Source organism: Morone saxatilis, unplaced genomic scaffold (genome assembly GCF_004916995.1).
Source record: "Morone saxatilis isolate NCDOM2014 unplaced genomic scaffold, NCSU_SB_2.0 Contig3, whole genome shotgun sequence".
NCBI lineage: Eukaryota > Metazoa > Chordata > Actinopteri > Moronidae > Morone > Morone saxatilis.
In genome coordinates this window covers 10126144-10149535 of record NW_023339873.1, presented here as the reverse complement: position 1 = coordinate 10149535, position 23392 = coordinate 10126144, and the positions used below count along the sequence as shown (strand labels likewise).

The 23392-nt window shown below is 42.8% G+C and overlaps 1 protein-coding gene across 1 annotated transcript in view; it reads right to left on the bottom strand.

The window, feature by feature from the left end:
- pacrg (PARK2 co-regulated) overlaps positions 1 to 23392 on the bottom strand; it is a 112114-nt gene that overhangs the window by 68745 nt on the left and 19977 nt on the right. The gene's annotated exons all lie outside the window — the stretch shown is intronic.

Genomic DNA, 23392 nt, shown 5'->3' with positions numbered 1-23392 from the left:
TGTGTGTGTGTGTGTCTGTGTGTGTTTCTGTGTGTGTGTGTGTGTGTGTGTGTGTGTTTGGTTGTAGAGATATAAAGAAGAGGAGGATCATCTAAAACAAACATTTTATCACTAAAACAAGGGAATGTTTGTACGTTTTGGGGAATGAGCGCATTATAGATGATAGATGATTACTGAATTCTGCTGTTTTACCACATTCATGGCTAACATTAACATAAAATCCAGCACGTAGCCATGAAATCGCCATAATAAGTGCTATGAGAGGCTGCTTTTGAGGTTTTGGCCTCTTAATTCTTAAGTATCTTCTTCATGCTACAGGATACAGGCCGTGCTGTTGTTGTCTAAAGACTCCACTCTTATGGAAAGACTCCCCAGCAGAGTGGCAGCTGTTGGGGTGGGGGGGGGTCTAACTCCATATTAATCTCATGGTTCAGAACGGGATGTCCAAGCTCATATAGGTGTGAAGGTCAGGTGTCCACTGACTTTTGGCCATTTCATGTCACAAAATCATGATGATTTTGAATGTGCTATATGCTGTCGACACTCTGATGTTCTCAAGCTTTTTACCGTCCCCCTCAGATTGATGCACACCCCCGTCTGATGACAGCTATTACATAATGTCTGTACTGTAGATTAACACTGAAGAGATGAACAGTCAGTCTTACACATTCTCTCTTCTAGTCAATGACATAATAGTGAAATTCCCCCCGGGGGAGGCCCCAGACCCCAGGTTGAGATCAGTTTATAGTGCATATATTTTCCTACTCACATACAACACAACAACATATATGTAGTGGTGGAGGTTAAATGCAAATAGGGAGTGTTTGTCAGCTAAACTCACTCATCAGTTAACTAAAACGGCCCAATTGTAAATAGAATTTAAATAATTTGTCCTATAAAATGTACAAATACATTATAATTTCTGTCCTGTAACAATTTGATTAGTTATTTAGTCATTTAGTAGATTGATTTAATTGGTCTGAGCATCTCAATTGTGAGGATTTGTTGCTTTTTCTGTTTCATATGCAGGAACTGTAAATTAAATATATCTGTTTTCAGACATTCATTGATCTTTATGACTAAAATGTGCATGTTGTGAGCTGTCCTGAAAAGTGAGTGAGTGAGTGAGTGTGTGTGAAAGAGACTGACAGAATGGGGATGAGATGGAGAGCCGAGGAAGACAGAAAGGGTGTGCTTGCTGCAAACTGTGAGGCATGAAGGACGCACACTGAAAGATCCGTCGCGGGCATCTCACGGACACACAGAGAGGGCTATGAGGGCGACAGGGCCACAGAAAGAACAGAGGCCCTTCAAAGCTGATTGTGGCATGCATCACTTAGAGCCAGCGCCTCCCACCCACTGTCTTGGCCAGCCAATCAATGGGGCTATTGTTGTGATGTATGCGACCAGAGGTTTATGGGTGTCCGTGTGCCGCAGTGTCTGGCTGCTATAGCTCTGAAACTGTTACTGTTGATTATAAAAGACTGCTGCCGCACACTCTTGCTCAGCCTCTCTCTCCCTTTATTCTTCCATCTACTGCAGAGCCAATTTGCTAATGGATGCAGCAACCTTGTGATTTATTGTTGTCAAAGATACGCTTCAAGTAAAATGCACTAAATGATTTAAGTTTGCAGGCAAAATTTACATTTGAAAGCCAGCCCACTCTGGAGAGCGCCTCACATCAAATATGCAAAGTTGATTATGTGGAGCATCTATTTAGTGGTTCTAAATCATTGTTCTAGCCCTCTCAGTGATATTAAACTCTGTATGGATTGTCTGTGGTTTGTGTCTATTCTTGGATTCAGTTGCTGAGATGGAAATTAAAAGAGCTATGAGAAAGACAGTACTGCAACACAACCCTAAGTCTCCACTGTCTGGCAACTTCAGTATTAAATCTGCCTAAAGGTTAAGGTAGTTTCACTGAATTGTACTGGAAATTTCCACGTGACTTAAAGTACTATGGGTTGTATGCTGAAAGTAGAACAGGCAGCGTTGAATGTAAGAGCCTGTACTCAATTCTATTTTCTGTCCTTTTCCTCTCAGTATTTAGTGTACAAACCGGACAGACGGTCAGTTCTATCTACACTCACTTACACAGGCATGCCAGATCTATAACTCCCTCTTTCTCTCTGGCCCTTTTTAACCCATGTCAGTACAGAGATATTACAGAGACAGACCCGTAGGAATGTCTGAGAGCTCCCCAGGGTGTCTGGCTGCTGCTGAAACCAGCTGTGGCTCCTAGAGCTAAGTGACCCTCTCCAAAAACCAACAGACAGCCCATGGCTGCATTTGCATAATATTTCTCTCACTCTCTATCAGCTGATTCACACATCCACTCCGTCTCAACATCACCTTACCTTTTCTTTTTCCCCTGTGATTCCTTCAAATCATTTGCTTTCTACTGTTAGATCATTTATTGCTGGCAAAAATCAACACCGTTTGTCGTAATATATAAGTTAGTGTCATGGACCATATTAGCTGGCGAAGTCATTTTGCAGACTAACATTAGCCAATTAACATTTCCACTTTGATAGTATTTTGCTAGCGATAACATGAGCGAGGAAGCAAGCTAAAGTTAGCCAGCTGCAACCCAGCAATGCTGAATGACATTACCTGGCAGATTCATACACTGGCAATAAAAAGTGATCAGAACAATCATACATAAAATGCTTCAGAATCTTAAATATGGCACCTTTATTTTAATAAGAATTTCATGAACATGCCAATAACAACTGCGATGCGGATCTGGCTCAAAATGCTATAATATGTAGGTAATACACACAACGCCACCAGATAAAATCTAATCATCCCTCAGGCCCTGCCTTGGGGTCTTTCCTACAAGTTTGCTCTGATGACGCAAATGGACACACATACACTCATGTACATGATTCCATAACTGACAGAGACCTGCTGCTATCACCACAGGGAGAGCACAGCACTGCACTGGGGAGAGGTAATTTGCCCTCTATGTCTCAGCCTCGACACAAAAGCTTTTCAAATGTCATTAGTCATTAAAAACGATCTAATAGTGATCATATCAGCACTTGCGGATAAATCAGAGCGCATTTGACACCAAGAGCCCATTTCCATTCTGCACTGATGGATGTCAAGAATGCCATGCAGGCGACCTGAGGTGCTGCTTCACACTTGATTGAAATGGCTTATCTGCTAATAAGCATTCCACTGCTGCGTCAAAAGCAAATATTGCTCAGAAACAAATGACAAGTCAAGTGACATGCAATGAAAAAGAAAAGGACAGAGAGAGCCACTTAAATACAGGAGCTTGTGCTTTGTCCAGTCGGTCCAGAGATGACTGCAGACTTTCAGACTGGTTGTGGGTGAAGGGAGCAAAGACTACAGATAGTGTATAACATTTTCTTTACTCCACTTTCAGAAATGCTGTTGTGCAGACATGTAGTCACATATTTGAAAAAGCAAAACCAAAACTGAGGGGGCAAAAAGCAACACATTACATATCAGATAGGCATTTGGCATTTAAATCCCTCCCTGCTCTGCTCTGCTCTGCTTTGCTGAAGCTGGGCCTGCATGTGTGATCAAACAGAGATTGGACAACTGAGTCTCTTCCTTCCCCTTCAAACCGCGCCATGTTGAAAAGGCTTCATTAAAGCACAGGGCTGGAGATACAGTATCAGAGGCAATTTTCCATGCGTTTCCTTGGGAAAAAGAGGAACCCATTGTTAGAAACAGAGGGAGGAAAGTCTGTCAGGGCCTTTAGATGAGATAGAATACAGTGCCCCACTGCTTCTGTGCTGCAATCTATAGTGATGGGTTTGGGCTAATGGGAGTCTGACCTGCAATAGAGCTCATTGGGAGCCATGCAAAGAGGCAGAGTAGAGGAAGGGAGAGGAAGGGAGAAAAAGGAGGGGATGGCAGCATGGCACGAAAGAAAGACAGAGGGGGGAGAGCGGGAGGCAGAAGATAAAGAGAGAGAGAGATGCGGGGAAGAATTGGCTTGAAATTTTCTGACAATGAAATGTCTCCAGTAATTGTTCCTGCGGTGATAAATGGTGTCCCATTGTACAGTGGGTCTCCTTGTCCTTGGGAGTCAAAGAGATGAGGAGAGGGGAGGAGAGCAGAGGAGGGAGGGGACAAAGAGATGGACTGGCGAAGCAGCATTTAACTTGGCTCCGGCTACAAGCAGTCAACTTTCTGAAGGTGATGGTGTGTGTGTGTGTATATGCAAGTCTGGGTCTGTGCTTGTTTGCGTCTGTGATGTCAATGCACTGTACATGTGCTGTATATGTCGAAGCATTTCTGGCGAAGTGAACCAGCAGGCAGCACAGTTGTGAGTGGAGCTCCTGCCCTTGGGGATGAGGCTGACAGAATAAAAACACATCATAACACTGCAGTAATATTCCCTTGACAACACGCTCAGAGCACTTTGTGCCCGAGAGACAGTTTTTGCAGCCATCCACAGGGATGTTGTGACTTCCACAGACAGTCTTGTAGAGGCCTAATTGTTTAAAGCATCATTCCAGCGTGATTTCAGTTTTAATAATTCATATGCCCTTTATGATACTTTTGTTTTATCTATATGGATGGGCCAAAATTTAAGATACTTAATTTTGTTGGGCTAGTTTAATTCATTCAATTCCAAACGGCCTAAAAATAGTCAGTCAGTCAGTCACTGTGGACAACGTATTATACATATTTTAAAATACCTTACATTCATCGCATTGTATTATTTCACACATTTAGAAACAGTGAGTGCTGAGTAGAGACTAGAGGGGAGTGCTTCCCACAGTGTGCTTCTTCACTTTTCTGAGGGAGTTTTTTTCTACTGTAACATTCTCTGTGGTTAAATTAGAAACTACCGTTGGTCATATAAAACCCAAACAAACAAACAATGAAAGCTAGCTGGGTTATAATCAGGCTTTCATTTATTCAGGAATAAAGGAAAAATACAGAGAGACCACAGAGTAAAGATGATAAATAATAAAGTTACCAGTTACAAGAAAAGTGTGAAAGCTTGTGAAAATTGACTTTACTCTACTATGGAAGTTTTACCCAAGTCAGCAGTGTAAAGACGGCTTAACGCAGACACATTCCACAAGTGAACAAGCTGCTGCTAAAACAATGCATTCAGCCCCACACTGAGTCTGTGTTTCACTGATAAGCGTGTAGGTTAATTGCCATTTATGTAATTTATATTTACTGACATTTGAGACAAGTTGCAAAAGAGAAAGTAAAAAATAATGACGGGCGAGATAGTTAAGTGCGAAATAACTGAAAGAAGAGTATTTCAGCTATTTTACAAGTCTTGTGCGCACTAGTTAATGTGATAAACATCTATCACCGTGGTTCGAGAGGGGAAGCTGTTTCTACTACAACAGGACATCAGGAAAGAGCAGAAGAAGCTGTTCGGGCTTGGGAAGGCTTGTGTAGGCAAGAGGAGGAGGACACACTGTAAATGCTAAAGAGACTGCAGAGCCTCGAGTTACCCATGACACACATTAATCATTGGTGGCCTCTCTACACTGCATACGAATGTGTGATGATGATGATCCGCCCCCTGCACCACTATCTTACCTACAGCTGTGACACCAACACAGGCCCGGGTGTCACATAAGCCGCCCCTTTTTCCTCTCTCCACTTCCTGTCTTTTCTCCCCTCCTTATGTTTTCTGCACCATCTTATACCCCCCCCCCCAACCTCCCTACCACCACCAGCACGACATACATGCACACAAGGCATTCATCTTATCTTGCTCCCACCCCCTCTCTGGTCCCTGCTGGCCTTGGACAGGTCCATGCCAAGCAGAAAGCAGGTGGCTGAAAGAAAAAGGTTACACTCATTATACAGATTAAACCTGTAAATGCCCTGTCATTGGTGTAATCGATGTGCCACTTCATTGCAGTGACTTATTGATCAATCTTGTCTGGGGGTCGCACACAGTGCATCGTTATAGCTTCGGTAGTAGCAGGGACTGCCTTTCCTTTCAGACCCTGGCCCTTATACAGATGCACTCTCTAACAGTCCCTCACCCTTACTGGCAGTGTACTCTAATATGAGGTTCAGCAGCTGTGCAAACACGACTGCGGCGGCTTCTACCGTGTTTCTTAGTGGGGCTCAGTGGAACACACACCTCCATCAGTGCTGTGACTCTCTAAGCAGAATATCACGTATTGCTTCCATGTCAGGGGTTGAACACATCTTTATGACTGTACCTAAAAGGTGAGTTATGAGTTCAGGTTCCAGACACTTTTAAGCATTTATAGCCAACTACTGCAACACCATAAAGCCATTTGAGCACTATCCTCGTTCAGTGGTCATTCAGCCGATGCCCTTCTACCTCTGTCGCAACTTTCTTGAAAGCAAGCAGGTAGTTGATAGTCACAAGTGTGAAATGACAAACTGTTCTTCCTTGCCCCTTCAGCAACTTTCCAACAAAGTTCCACTTCCACTTCATAATATTTTAATATTTCCTGGCAACAGACAAACAGAACAGAACAAGGGGGAAAAAATCAACAATGACAGTCCAATTCTCTTGATGGTGGTAATTAAAATTGATTAACATCTAAAATAGCGTGTTTCATTTATCTGTAATTGTTTTTACTGAGGCAGCTATGCTCAGTCCTATAAATCATGCTTTCAATTATAATGAAAAAACAGTTTCAAGAAATGCCTTAAGACAGACACAAGTAGAACCAATCTACTCACTGAAAGCCATGTGTGCTAAAGAGAATAAACGATGAAACTAATTAAAAGAAGGGTAGCTCCTGAATTGAGTCAAGAGGGGAAAACTCACAAAAACATTATTTTACATGGTTCCTTATCCCAGACAAAAGGAGAATAAAAGATATTTGTGTGAAAGCTCAACTGACATCCTAACACCTGTCCAGTCTTATCTGAGGACTCACATGAACTACAGTGACTCCATTTTGCCTAGCTGAAAGGAGATACATTTGGCTCCTTTGAAAGGAAACCCTTTACTGCAGGGAGGGAAGAAAGGCAGAGCAGCTGCCTTGCCTCACATGATGCCTGCCTCTCCCAACACACAGATCACACCAACCCATGGCTACAAAGGACATCAATTTGTGATTACAAATAACACAGCTCTTCTTTCCCCACATTCAGAGGAGCACTGCCCATAACACCCATTGCTCTTCTTCAGAACGGCTCTGTCCCTGCTGCATCAGTCTGATGGGGAAGGTATCAGGTGCACCTTTGGATTGAAAAAATAATTGGTTTTGGTAAATGGATAGATGGAAGTGTGTGATCGGCCAAGTTTGGGAGGCAGAGTTTGCGAGCTTATCAAGCTGCACAGCTGCACACTGCGGGGTTCCTTTGTTTTATGGCGCCTCGCTAAGAAGAGCCTTGATTGCTAGGGAGGCAGATTACTTTTGTTTTAAACCACTGTTAAAATAAGCTCTGAACATTGTGAAGTGAACAAAACCAAAACAGGCCTATTTCAAAGTTCATTCTGTGATCTAACCCTTGGACAATGTCTTACTGTGCCAGTTTTTCAGGTCGTCACAGGAACATGTGGAAATAGAAGCTTAAACATACATGTTGCCTCAGGGAGCTATAGTAACAAGAGGTTAAGGCAAAAATGACTGGAATCTCTCGCCTGTTGCTAAGGGGCAAATATTTTGTGTTAGACAGCTTTCATTTCAACATGACACGCCCTCCCAGAGGCACAGCACTCTCCATCCATCTGTAGACCACGGGTCTGCTAACAAAACCAGCAGAGCGCCACATTACTGAGAAATGCGTCAGTTCTAAATAGTGAGCGCTTGAAGACTATGAGCACTGTACTGCGGCATTTGCCACAAGGGTGAGAGTGTATGAGTCTGGCTTGTCGCTACTAGGAGTAAGCTCCTACAGTATGAGGAGCCATATTAAAGTCTCCATCATTCACCATTTTCTTCCTCACCTTCAGTTATGGATGGAAACAGATGACCGGGAAATTGCACCCTGTCTGACAAATGGCAGGATGGCATGGCTCCATGGGCTGCCCACCGGCAAACGGCTGCTACTGAAGGAAAGGACAGGAACAAATCGCCTCCCACTGCTCCAATTACTGAGCGTGTTCATCTCACATAGGGACTGCAGTCAACTCAATGGAAGGGAGATGGAAAAACACTAGCTAGTATGAGGGCACATGATGATGGGGTCAAGGGTAAGATGACATCTCATTCCAATCTATCAGCCTTAATTTGTTATTTCACCAAAGAGGGAGTGCAGCAGACAGGTGACCAGTACAGTTAGGACATTGCTGCATAATTCAAATGATTAGCTGGTAATATAGTATATACTTTACATTGAAGAAAACCTGCCATGAAAGTGCTAAATATTTTATTCTAGTGTTGGGGAAATAGGAGAGACAAGGATTTTCTGTCCAGTTAGGACGTGATATACTTGAGCTCTGCAACGGGGTTTGGCTATTCACTATTAGCTTAAAGTGCTCCTTAAGGGAATGAGGGAGTTACTGAGTTTTAGGAATAAATTCGGGGTAAAACAGGGAGGGGGAATGGGGGCTCTTTGTTAGATTTAAATGCTGCACTATGTTCTCTGTGACAGGCTGGTGGTAATTTATTGCCACAGCCATTACGGTTATTAGAAAACTCACTCAGGAAGACAAATGGCAGCCTGGCTGGTCGTTGGTCTTCCGTCAGGGCTGACAAGGGAGACGCGGCACTCTTGGCCATTGACACCTAAAGCCAAGCTCTGCCAGCTGTATTGCAATTCAAACCCCAACTTAATGGCAATGAACTAAATCATCCCTGGCACTGGTGTTCAACTTTTTTCTTTATTTCCTTTATAGGAGGAGTATTCTGGTAGTCAGCAACAGGGTACAGCCTTTTGGAATGGCCATTTCATGGGCAGATTTTTTTCCCCCCAGACTGACAGATTAACATTAATCCTGCCATAAATAACTTCTATCACAAAGTGCCATTAAGAGAGACCGTTAGGAGTGTCTAAATGGAAGCCATTTCTTCTGTATGACTGAAAGTGTAGAGGAAAGAAGCAGGAGAGGGAGGAGATTTGAGACGAAGGCACTGTGTGCCAATGTACTTTTTCAATTTCAACATTTCTGAGGCCTATGAGTCATATTTCACTCAGTGGCCCAGAAAGAATGACAAATGATTTCAGTTGTTTTGCAGCAATTGAAAGTGAAAGGTGACATGGCTATCAGTGAGGGCTTTGGCCCCACAATAACACATTGTTCAGTAGCACAAAATACAGGGATAAAAACAAAGGTTGAGAAAAAACAAGACGTTTAAAGTTGGGTAGAAATAACTATTTACTTAAAACAATTTAGCTATTCTTAGAGGCTAGTAAGAAAGAAGAAAGAAATATGAACATAACAAATCATTTTATTCCATTATGTAAATTTTGTGCAATTTTTGTTCAAGCAAGGTGCCATTGGCTTGTCAGACAATTACATAAAGTATGTTTTATGCAAGTTTAGATTTTTTAGAGACCTCCAAACATTAACCCTCTAGAGGCCATGAATACCCACAGTATATTAAATGAAGCCCTTTGTGTTGTGTCTGTGGTACTTTGTCATGGACTTAAATGTGGTAATAGGGAAGGACTCTTGTCTCAAACAAAAAAGACTGAACACCAGATAGACCAGCTTTGAGAAAGGAGCACAGTTATGTAATTGTTCAGGAATTACTTTTTTGTCTAGACCAACATTGACCTCCCTTGGCCCTTATGCTTACAAAGACAAAAACACTAGCTGACTCGTACAGCATTCTAAAGAAATCAGTCAATTAAACCAATGCCATTTCATGTCAAATATACACTCTCCATCAATTCAAGAAAACACTGTATTTTACTTTGAATCAGATACTAAAGGCGACGAGATAAGATAACTAGAATGTGTTTTTTTGGGGTTCTTCATATGGTGTACTGGTAAATATGGAGAAGGGTTGTTTGAATAACACACAGTAATTGTAAAGGCTGATGCTCTCACACTGACATGTATTCCTGAGAGGCCACAGGGTGTTGAGTTGCTGTGTGTTGAATTGCTAATGGAATGTCATGTGAAGGGGAATGCCGGATACACGAGGGTAATGGTGATGATGACACTGTGCTGATAGCTTCCACAACAGTGTAGTTTGTGACATGCTTGTGCGTTTGTTGAGGGAAAGGTTAATATACAGCACAGAGGCTGGTTCCATTACCTTGTGGCAGGAAGCAGAAAGCCAACTGTAGTGTACCAGGAAAAATTATGACATTTCCAACAGCCAAACTCGCACAATTTTTGACTTGTAGCAAAACAACACTTACCTGGTCACAAACACAAAATGATTTAATCCTGTCCTTAGGAGGCAGGGTAAGAATAGAGGTAGACATACATATTGTGACATGAGCAATCTCCTCGCGAGGCCTTTATTGAAGATATGTATTGGTTTAGTGAAGGCCAAGGTTCAGGGCACACGGGGGTTAACTGCCATTCCCTGACAGCCCAGATGAGAAAGTGATGTGCACAGTGGGAGGTCACTGTGTGTCAGACCGCCAGCTAACACTGGCTCATTGGGAACCCGGCATGCTCCATTTAACTTCACAGGGCATCCACATCCTGCATGTCTCTCACACACACACACACACACACAAATGCACACACATTAAGGCCCACACTACTCTAGCCTCTCCTGTATGGGCTCCCTGTCTCCCATAGCCTTCCTAGGAAGCCGGAGTCACTCTGACTCATTAGGGTAATTGAGACAGGTCCTCCCGAGACTAAAGAGCTGCTGAATTGCTACCCACTCGCGCATTTAAAAGACCACTTAATCAAGCTCTTGTGTGTGTATGTTTGATTCTCTCTACTTTCTCATCATTCCCCTCCTCTTTCTTGTCATACTTTTCTTTCATTCCTTTTTTTCCCTCCTTCAGTTTCTATGTTTCAGGTCACTGAGTGGGATATAGTGAGGTGTGTGTGTGTTGCTAATTGCCAGTAAGAAAGAGATCTAGGGGGTTTTCCATCTCTAAACTACAGTCCCCTGGTATCGAGAAAGCTTCCGGTCCACGGGAGTGTGAATGGGGGACAGCAAAGAAAAAAAAATGCTGATCTGTGGATGCTGGGAAGGAAGAAGGGAGGGGGTAGAGATTGAGTGAGGGAGGAGAGGAAATTCCACCACCTCAGCGATTCTGGGGGCTGGGCCGCTCTGAGCTGACAAAGACACCCAGATTGCGGCCAGAGGTTGTCTCAGCAAGGCGAGGTGAGCCAGAGCACCAGTCATGTAACAAGTCAGATTTAGCAATACTGCTGGGTCAGGTCAGACTCAGATTGAAGTTGGAGTCACGGCTGGCATCACGCTGCTCGCCTCTTTTCTATTGGCTCATCCATCTGAACACAAATTACAGAACCTTCCTCCTTATGCTGAGAAATAGATTGGTGCCTTGTGCAGGTGTGGGCCCGCACTTTTAGTTACAACCCCACACACACACACACCCACCACACACACACACACACACACACCAATCAAAATGAAAGTGACTTTTCTGTTGGAGATGCTGGAGAATAGATGGATTCTCCCAATGCATTGTATTTTCTCTCAAGACTTTAAACAAGCCTGTGGCCCAAGTAGATGACGACAAAACCGAGATGCTGTTTATCTGCTCCCCCGAAATAAGGCAATGACAGCATAGCGTGTTCAACAAACTACCTAGCACAAAACAGAGAAAAGGGGTAAGAGTGTCACCAGAGAGACCTCTCTCTTTAATCATGCCCTATTTCTTCCTCTATTTCTGTCTCTCTCTCTCTCTCTTTCTTCTGCTCTAAAACTCACTTTATAACGTTTTTTTTTTTACAACCATTGTCTTTTTCTTTCCCATTTTCTTATTTCCCCAGCTCCACACATACACCTCCCTCCCTTCCTTCTCTCTTATCAGTGACAGGCTGGAAACAGAAGCAAGATAAGGAAACGCCAAAACCAATGCAAGGTGTGGTGGTCGAACACCCAAGCAGATTAGTCATCGACACGTTTGTCAGTTAAAAACGGCAAACACGCAGCTCAAACTGGTAAATGGAAATAGAAACAATGAGATGAATTTCGTCTCATAATGCATTATGGGCCCCGCAGCAGTAACAGCGAGATCCAGGCGCATACAGTTTGTCCCCTGAGGTGTAGCAGCACAGATTACTAAAACGGGGCTGCTTCTGCACACCTTAATCAGTTCCTGTCACTCAATCACTCAGACGGACACACAGGCACACATTTACACACATACATACAAACTCAAATCGACCAGGGTCTGCTTCATCATCCCGCTGGAGGCTTTAAGACTTGTGTGGACCAACAGTTGGTATGCACTCTTTTCTACACAATATCAGATTTATATATTTATATTTAACAGTATTGTCATGTCACGTCAGCATAACTGACAGATTGATTGACAGAGTGTTGATTCGGTGCAGATTGGACATGGGATAATCCAGCATTTTCAGCTGAGTTTTATTTACTGATAACAGACATTTCTTGTTCTGAAAAAAACACATTTTTGTTTATTTAATTTTAACGACTGTAGAATTCTTTTCTTTTTTTTTTAGGTGTAATTCAGGTCATTTAAATGTACATCCTTCAGGCCAGCAGACCCTCTCCTTACTTTACAACATTTTGTTTCTTGTGTATAGTAGTGTATGCACTTCCCTTTTCTAAGCCAACATAATTTGCAGGCGATCATTTTGACGATCTGTTGACGACATTAACTTTTATTCGTTCTGCACTCGTGATGAACTGTTATGTTTGGTGTCATAATTTGATCACTTCTTTAGTCGCGTCTCGTCTGTGGTTGACAGAGTTGCTCTCTCGGTGTCACCATCGAGGATGATGTGTTTCAGGGATGGCTCACCAATAATTGCAGCTATTTTGTCATTTATGGATGAAGTACTCTGCACCGCTTCTGTCACGTCTCTCTTAGTGTGCTGCAAATTGTGGATTTTATTTTTAAGGACGAGCTATTTTTTCTTTAAATCTGCAGTTCGTCTTACAGGTGAAATAGTGTTCACAACAGTATTTCAGTATTTCTATTAAATGTATTTAAAATTTAATTTATATTTGAGTATTTCGCCATTTGTATTCTGTGGGCAGAATTTTTTTTTTATGAGTTTGTATTTTTGTATTTGAAATACTGCAAAAACATTATGTAATTGGTCAGTTTATTCTTAAATAAGACTCACTTTTATCTCCAGGTTTAAACTGTCTATAAAAAACTGTACAACAATTGGCCTAAGCACAGTCTTTGGCTTAATGCAAGTGAATCCTGTGACCATATTTTATTTGTGTTCCTCGCGTCCAGTAGCTTGAGGGAAATGAGTTCCTTTGGTGCAAATTTCCCCAAAGATAAAAGGTATGCAATCAAAATATGATCAGGTATTACATGCTAAGGCAAGATTACTGAAAGATACTAAAATAGAATAGAAGAAAAGAAATAGGGAGGAGATAAGATGAGAGCAATCACAAAGAATCAACAGGACAGACGTACAGGCTCCTGCATGTAACAAAGAAAATGATGAGTACAGATTACGTCTATAATTGGCAATAGGGCCAATGGATGCTAAGAGTCTGTAGGATTACAACCCAGAGAAGAATGTGCTGCTCTCTGGCTCTTTGCTCCAACTAGGTTTCAAAATGTATATAGATATATTTCTTTAGTGCCTTTTTATTGGGCATCGACCTCTCGTTTCTGCGTGTGTTGTCGAAAAAATAAACTCGAAGCTTTGATCCCCAGGGACAAATTGGCTGCATTACAGTTGCTCAGGTTGCTAAACAAGACATTATAATGAGACACATCTGAGACGGACACGGGACCGTGCAGACAGCTGCATAGATGAAAAAAAAAAAAGAACATGTCTGTCTTGTGAGACATTAAAGTAAAAAGCATCTGACGCACTTGCAGTCTAAACACAGGGTTAGGAGTGGGAACTGGAAATATCTTCAAATTACATCCCCACAACCTAGATGATTTTCTTAGAACTAAATGGAAATCTGATTCTGTATTTGCACAAAAAGCCAAGCTTTTGTTGCACCTAGGTTGAATACATATAACTGTATTCAAATGTAATTTTTTCGATCGAGGCGGATGCCAAAGTACTGTATTTCTTTTCCTTTCTGACTCTTTTGCTGCTGCCATCTCCGCCTTCAGGGAGCACAAGTCCATTTCCAAGTGGAGGAAACTATGTAAAATACACTGTAGATATGTCTTTGTAAATTAGCTTGTTCAAGCACAAGCAGATGTAGTTCACAGCTAACAGTTGTTCATGAGCATGTTTCATTAATATCAACTATCTTGTGCATATGGGCAGCTCATGTACCTAGACTTTTATACCCTTTGATAAATACAGCCCTGGGACATCAGAGACCTCTGTTTCCCAACAGCCCTCCAGAGACAAACACTAGAAGTGTATTCTAGTCAGCCACCTGCCACTTGAAATGGCACTTCAATCAGGAGAATAGCCATGAGTTCTACTCCGTTAAAATCTTGCCATTTAGAATTATTGCTGCTGTAACATGGTGAAGACTAGACTAGAGCATGATGCCATTCAGTGCATCTTCCTGGCTTTCTCCCTTTGTCCTTAAACCCATCATTCATTTCAAAATAATATTATTCTATGAGAGAGTATGAGGGAAAATAAAACTGGCAGCACTGAAGATTTCTGTCCCTTAGTTACGAAAAGTTTTTGTTTTTCTCTCAGACAGCTCCCGGTGGCTCAATTAGCTATTGATCAGATTTGTGGAACCGAATGTAAATAATTAACAAAAGCGCAGATAGCATCTGCAGCTCTGCAAACAACTTCAATACAGAGACCTCTGTGTCTCTGATCAATAGGGCGTGGACAGCATTCACATCAGCCACTACAAGGACCTCTGCAAGGTGGCCACAGAAACAGAGAAAATCACATTTTTATCAGACATCGCAGCTGTGTCAGCAAAAAACATCAAGACCACAGTAGTAATCAGGCAGTGGCTGTTTTATTGTAGATACCAAAGTGGGAAAAACTATCTCTGTTTGATATTTATAGGTATTCTAATTAATTTTCTGACATGGCATACTTACATAGAACTGAAATTGTTGCACTGTGGTGCAATTTGACTTTTTCATAGAGGAATTCCTCAGAAGATGATGTGCTCCAATGAAAATCCGTCATCCTATAAGCAGCTCTGAGGGAAGTGATAACCTGGTTGTGTCCAACAAAGCCCGTGTAAGTAAAGATGTAACATACTGAGGAGAGAAAAGCATAAAGCTCCTTGGGGAAGGAAGTAGTGTATGGCACTGTTGAGGGGAATTGAGAGAGGGCCTCAAGGTAACCCTATTTGAATATGAATGCATCCCATGATCCACATCAAGGGCACTGACAGGGGCACCTCTATCTACAACTACCTCCAGCAGATGTAGTTGTGTGTCTGCATATCTGTTTATGTGTGTGCACGTGTGTGTGTGTGTGGGTGCACAACTGATCACTCTGTGCAGCCATCAGCCACCGCGTTTTTTTTCAAGGTACTTTGTACAGTGCATTAATCACAGGGACCCTTGAGCGCTTCCACGGATCCAAATATTCCGACCTTGAGGTTACAAGAAAGACATTAGTCCTGATCCATTCAAAGTATTGGAGACAGAGGGAGGGGAGCAGAGGGAGGGGGCAGAAAAGCTTTCAAGGTAATGAAATTCTCCCATAATTTAAAGGAAAAGACTTGTGGGGACAAGCCTGGGCCGGAGTAAGAAAAAAAAAAGATTAAATTGGATTTTTTTCCTTTTCTCCTTTATTTTAAATTAAGCTTAAGTGCATGTGGGGGGTAGTTTTTCTTTCTCTTTTTTTCCAACAAAAGCATGATAACAGCATTAACGTCCAGAATGAATCGAATCATTTCCAAACCAATTAACCTTTGACAGAATGGATGAGTGGACAGGAATGAGAATGGTGCATAGGGGAGAGGCGAGAGAGAGAGTTGGGTGGCGGAGAGCGGGCAGCAGTGTGCAGAAACAGAGGTCTGGCTGGCGGGGACGTACAGTAGCATTTTAGGGGTGACTGCTGACCGAGAGCATGGCGTGAGGAGGGTCCGATGGGGTTCGAAGACATATTCCATTCAGACCGACACAGACACACCAGGAAAACTTGGTGGTTTATCTGTGTGGGGATATGCTGGTTGAACAGACCTGTGTCTTATATGTATGGATGCGGTATTTGTGAAAAGGGTAAATACCAGTGGGCACCAGAATGTAAGGTGGGCACAGGACACGGGGAACAGGAGATGCTAAGGAACTGGGAGGACACTACCCAACTCTGTCTCAGCTCCTTCCCCCTCCTGGTGTCTGTCCTGTCAACCTGACTGATAGTGGGGGTCTGCAGTTAACCCCACTTATTCTTTATGCTGGCTCTTACTCCTCTCTCCCTCTATCTATCTATTTCTATTCCTCTCTCACTGGCTCACACACAGCTGCAGCCGGTCCATTAAGTTAATTAAAGGCTCCATTTTGAGCTGGAGCCCGCTAGCAAATACGAGTGCCAATCAATAGATCTCTGGCTTATTTTGTGGGAGGGAGGGGTGACAGCAGTGGTGCTGCATTCGGGGACATGATTTGTAGCCTTGGCAGACGAGCCATGTCTCTCTCTGTCTTGTCCTCTGTCTCTGTCTAATTTGGTAGCCACCCTGCCCCTTCCACAATCTCCTTCACTGTGATGTCATCTATCACTCCACTCTCCCCTTCTTTCCCCCCGAGCTATCCGCGGCTTTTCCCATCTGCCTACGAGGAGTCGCAGTCCTGTGTTTCCCTACGAGTGTGCATTTGTTTTAGTCACCATCTGCACAGGGCAGCCAGCTGCGAGTGCTTGCAGCTGGGGTTGGAGGTGCGGGAGGCCGTGGTGGGCAGGAGTGGAGATGAGATTAACCGGATGTCCAGAGGGATGATGTGAGCTTGGGGACTAGGAGTGGAAGTAACAGGGGGATAGGCGGGGAGGACCTCATGATGACAGATAGCACCCATATCTTAAAGTGTCAATATAAGCTGTGGCATGCTGGTTCGAGAAGAGACGATCTTAGGAAAGCGGTCGGTTACCTGTCAAATCGGTGTGTGTAAGTTTCACAGATAAAGCTCACTATTGCTGAACATGGAACAAATTTAATTCATGAGGATGAAACTCTGAGCCCCACCATACCCATGGACAGGACTAAAGACGTACACAGTTTTATATCACATTGTAAGTCATCTTCAAAAATAAAAGCTTCTCCAGTGATCTTCCATTTTCTCGAAGATTCAATTTTTTTGCAATTGTCTCATACCACAGCACGAGTGGAAGGCCCACAGGCTAAACAACCATCATCAGCTTCATGTGGCGTTCGTCTGCTATGAATAATGGCTGAGGGCGGCAGGCGGTGTAGCAGTTCAAGATCCGCAGACAAGCTCTCTCTGCTGGATGCCTTCGTTCCAACAGTCCCTCCATTCCTGCAGTCACACCAGCAGCATGGCAGTGGCGCAGCTCATCGGGCTTCTTCCCAGCAGTCATTGGACTATTCCCTCCCTCCAGGGAGGCAGCCCATACAGGCCTTGATGGTTAGCCAGTGTTGTTTTGTTTTTTCCTTTTCTTTCCACTTCCTTCCTCCACTCCTCCTTCTCATCTCTCTCTTTTTTCAGTGTGAATGCCTGGTGCTTTTTCCACTTCTCTAATCTAAACTCCCTCCTTCTCTCTTCTCTCTCCTCTCAGAGAAAGCCCAGGGGGGCTTGTTCATATTCTCTCCTTTTATTGTGTTTCATCTTTTTCCTTATGACACAGAACTATCCCCCCAGAGTATCCAGCTTTCAGCCAGGGAGCTGGAGAAAACGCATGGTTAACCCCATTTTATTCTGTCTATTCAAAGGTTCCCCGACAAAGCTCTAGTGCTCACAGCAGATAAGAAATCATTCACATAGAGTAGAAGAGAAGGTATGGTATGCATTCAACAGAAGCAGAAGAGAAGGTCAATTTCTGCAAAACGTGAGGCATTCGAAATGCAGCAGTGCACTTCAAAGTAATATGTTGCTGCATATTGTGCAACTTGGAACAATGGGAAAGCTCACTTACCAAGGCATTTATATAAAACAACTGTTGTGAAAGTGCTCTGCTGCTGTACGTTTGGCTGGCTGAAGTATCTGTTCTTAAACAGGGTACTTTAAGCTTTCTAGTTTCTGTACTGAACTTGAGGAGATAATATTAGCACAATGTGACAGTAAGCCCTTGTTATTCATACACTCTGATATTATAACAAATTCAATTTAGATATGAGAAAACGCAGCCATTATAGCCCGTCTATAGGCCATTGCCATAAAGTCCTCCATACTGCTGGCCCAAATGCATGTAAGACAATTACTGTTAAACACATGACAAATTTGTCAAGAGCAGCTCGCGGCTGTGAATTGACTCCAAAGCGAAATTATGTATCCATGTCATGTAATATAGCTGTCAAAAGAAGAGGTTATCAACCATAAGGTATGACACATAAAAATGTAAATGGTAAGATGGAGGAAACGGTGGGAGGAATAAGGCTCCTCTCCATTGCTGTTTCTGCAATGACCTCATCTCTCTTTCACCACACTCTTTTGCTCTTGCTCCATTTCATTCTCCGTCTCTCTATCTTTCGTTCTCGTATCAAGCACACACTCCCACTGCGTTTCTCAAGCACATGCTCCCTCATCCTCGGTCACCCTAACCACCTCATTTTTCCAGCCCTCCCTCCCCTCCAACTCTCACTCCGTGCGTAATTCAATCATCCCAAGGAGATGGATATCCGTCCCCCAGGAGCGCTTACGCTCTCCATTTCCTAAAGCGCTTGATCAGATTAATTGATTGTCCCCCCCCCATCTCTGCGCCCCCTCTGCCGACTGAGGCTGGTGTGGTTGCGGAGGGTGTGCAGAAATCAGGTTTGCATTGATATTTTTATAAAATGGCTTTTCCTTCTGCCCCCAGACAGACCCCGTAAAAGGACAAAGGGGAATAGATAAAATACATGAGCCAGGAGAGGGAGGGGGTGGGGTGGCCAACACTGAAGGGTGGAGGCCTGCAGAATCAGACAGGCAGGATTCATAAAGAGGACAAAACAACAACCGGGAGCATACAGGAGACACAGAGCTGAACAGGAGATCAAGGGACAAGATAAAGCAGATAGGCGATCAATGAAATGAAATAAACAAGGCTGTTTAGGAGGCGAACAGTACATGTGAGGTGAGTGTGTGTGCATGTATCTGTGTACCATGATGTTTGGCTGCAAGCCTGCAGAGCACAGCAGAGGGTAGAGATGGGAGAGTCAAACCAAGCCCCACAGGGAACGCAGGAAGACCTCAACTCATCCATTATAACTGAGAGCCAAGAGGCTGCCATGTCTCCTGATTGCTGAGTCCCTGTGGAGCTCTCTCCCTCTCTCCCTCTCTCCCCCTCGCTCTCTCCTCCCTTCTCTCTCTCTGTCGCTCTCTTTTTGGCACTGGGGATCACAGTAGATTACGGTGCTGTTCCAGGCCTTTGGCTTCTACGTTATGGCAGGGGCCAAATACGCGCACACACACACACACACACTCGTGCACAAACTCGCCCACAGAAGCATACAAACACGCAGGAACACAAATACACATAGACAGGGATAGGAACTCGCTCCGTCTCTCTCTTATCTATCGGCTGCACATGTTCCCCATACGTGTAAAGCTTTTACCTGAGCGCGCCATTACAGCTGAGGCTTTTACCTCTGGAGAGCCAAATTACCTTTCAGATACAACCTTCCCTTTTTCAACTTGCCCTTGACATTTAGTTCACTTGCATTTCCCCCTGTACATATAGGCTCAAACTCACACTATAAAACCACACATACATCAGCAAGCACACGCACAAAGTTGCATGTCCCCAGGCTCATAATTCTTACACACACATTTTACATTCTTCTTCTACAGTTGCTTTCATGTTCAACAAATACGGCTTGTCTGCCGGATAGAACGCACTGCTTAGGCAGGATCACACTGTAACCACAGAGCCGATCGTGTTCTTTCAAGCTGAAAAGTGTGTCTTTCTTGGCAGTAACAGGTAAGGCTCACTTTACATTTGTTTCATTCAGAAAGGAAGATAACTAATAACAGTAGTCCCAGCTCTCGATTTATTGCCATCCAAATTAAAATAAATGTAAGGAAACTTCTTCACCAACAGTAATGTATCCAAACACACGATGTCTCGAACCATTAAATGTGGTTAGCACATATAATTGTAGATAATTAGAAATTGATGTTTTCTGTTTCCCCAATTAATCATGTACTTTATCAAAAAACCCATTATGTTAATATTTCTGATATTAACATTGATTTCAATTACTCCCAGTTACAGTTTTTCTTTTTGCTAAATCACATTTCTCTATACAAAGTCCACTTCTTCAAAACTCTTCTTCAAAGTCTTCACAGTCAGCACAACAGAAGCCAGTGTGGATCACATTCATTGCTTTCACACCACATGCATTAAAGGACCAAATCTTTCAATTTTCATGAACTGTTTTCTCAATCAAACTCAACTACCGCCAAATCTTTCAACACTCTTTCAACACGTTTGTGCTCAAAACACAACTTAACTTCATAACTAAAAAACTTGTAACTGGGAACCTGGGCACCTTAACTCATTCCTTGGTGACCTTTATGAAAGACTGCCAGCTGAAGAAAGGGGGAAAGTGAGGCAGAATCACAGATGTTTTGTAATTGTATAGGACGAGTGGATTACAGTCCATCCCAGGAAAGTGCCATTTTTCCTTCCACTCTCCATTCTTCAGCTCCATAGAGGAAATCTTTTTCTAATGGAGTTGGAAAGATTATGATCAGTCACATCATTAGCTGTCCCTTTGGACGGGCTTACAAAAAGATTACTTTCCAGGTGTACTGCAAAAGAGGACATAAGGTGTAAGGTGGATGAGCACTTGCAAAATACAGACTAGCAATGTTATATTTCTATAGATGTAGCTATAGCATAGTATATATAAACATCTGTGCATTCACTATGAATATGCATAGTTTTGTATTACATTGCTGGAATTACTTTAGTTTACAAAAATAATGAAGCCTACTGAAGCATATTGCAGCTTGTCTGATTTGTTTCTGTGACACATAAAGAAGTGACATACTTTTTGTTTTAATGAACTCTTGGTTTATGCATCTACATAAATAAACAAAAGATACCTCTACAAAGACAATAGTGATACATATTGTAATGCTTCCTGTTGTTTGAGATTTTCTGTGGGCATTATATAATGAGTGACAGAGTTGATTCTGGGATGCTTTTGAAGCATTTTGGATGCACTGGTGCAATTTGGATGTGAGATTAACTGAGCTGCATGTCCGTAAAGAGAACTGCGTCAAAATGAACTAGAGGAATGTGAAGCATTTGTCAAAAACTGGAAACGATTGGTTGGTGTCTGCTCATCCCACTGAAAATCAGCACCACTCTGCAGTGATCTTCAAGTTATAGGCAAGACTGTTAATACAAGCTCACACAATTATAGGCTGCCTTCCCAGCATGAAAGGGTGGGGGGTTATTTATTGAGTGGCTCTTACTGAAAGCATATAGGGAGCCAAAGAGACGGAGATATATTTTTTCAGTTGATAAATAAAACCTAATTCCCCAGTGAATGTGGACCTCACATGTCACAGGTAACAAGAAAGAGGATTCGAAACTAAAAACAAACATTTCTTAGTTTCTGACTGATGTGTCAATAAGTCAAAAATGTCCGTAAGTATTTGACGCAGCATATCAAAGCTTGTTCCTGCCCGTGTCTACATTCTGTCATCTAGCAATTAAAGCAGTCACTTTCCGAGCTTTTATTGTAAGAGTAACTCAACAACTCTGGCTTTTGTGCCAAAGGTGAGGTCAGGTTCTGACATTCAATCAGGCCTCTTTGTCTATTTCATGGTCACATTGACGGTCTGCTGTTGCGCAGAAGCAAACATTGTTCAGACAGCATCTTTGTAGGAGGGAAGCTGAACTCTTGACCTGAAAACACATACACACACACTCATCAATGCAGACTGTCAAACTGATACACAAATACAGTACATACACAAACACACATGCGCACAGTCTATGCTTGAGTACTCAGCCCACAAACTAAATCAACACCATTTATTTTTCTTCCCGAAAAGACTCTCTCTCTTTCTTACTTCCCCCAGACTTTTTATTTGCTAGGGGGCTGAGCTCTCAGACTGGGATTGATCCTGAGCTGCCGTCTTGAACCTGTGCCCCGAGGGCAGCTCAGTGCAAACACGCAGCAGCCCCTCTCCACTTACTCCGATCACGGTTACACTCTCTGTTACACTGTTCCCAAATATTAACCTACACAACAGATGCACACAGTGAATGCCGATCATCTCTACCTGTACTGCTTTAAACAAACAGAAGGCTGATCAACACTGTTTTTTCAAGGAAACACGAATCATAGAGGGAAGATGTATCTCCTCCACTCAAACAGACATCGCCTCGAACAAATATTGCATTTGTTCACAGTCAAAGTACGAGCCCAAAGAATCTAAATGGGCTTGAGCAATAAACTCTCCTTTTGCAGAGGATTATAAAAATGACTAGCATGTGTATAAGCATTGGGGGGAAATCAATAAGCGTAACAGCTGCATTGAATATGACAGCAACAATTTCATACACCACATCCCATTTTCTGAGTGCTCTTTCAGCGGCAGAGCACAAAAGAAATCCATTATTTTTTGCAAACGCAAAGATTCATTTGAACATTTTACATAAATAATTCATACAGAGAGCTTTTACAGTGTTTTCACCTGAAGACAGACAGCTAACTAGCGAGAACGCTCACTCACCCACCCACCCATCCTTCTCTCTTTGAAGTGGGAGAAAAGGGAGGAAAAGGGTATAATTTGTTTGATTCATTTATCATTGCTTACTATGAATAAATGTCATTAAGAGTGGTTGCTGTACGGCGGTTGGGAAGTTATGGAATAGCTGGCAGCATTGTGGGAGCTAAAATAAAGCAACATGGTGATTAGAAGAATGCATCCATCCCACACACACTGTGCCAGTCAGAAGCCTAATGGCTCTGTGGAGGCTTGCGTGTAACACACACAAACAAACACACATTCAGTACAAACACAAATACGTATACAATTACTCCCTGTGTTTTGCTGCAACTGCACTGAGTTCCTATAGAGTTTGTGATTGATGGATTCTGTGATTGGTGCTGGGAGACAGGTGGAGCCTTCGAGTGAGCTAATCTACACTGCCTCCTACAGGACAACATCCCACATTGGACCTGTGAATATGTGAGAAATTGTCATCACCTTAAGCCAAGTTGATAATGACGACGATAAATGTTGTTTGCACGGCACCGATCAAGTCTTCAAAATCAACCACCACAACTGTTTGACAGCACGTGTGGATTTAAACAGCAGATTGTGAACAAGG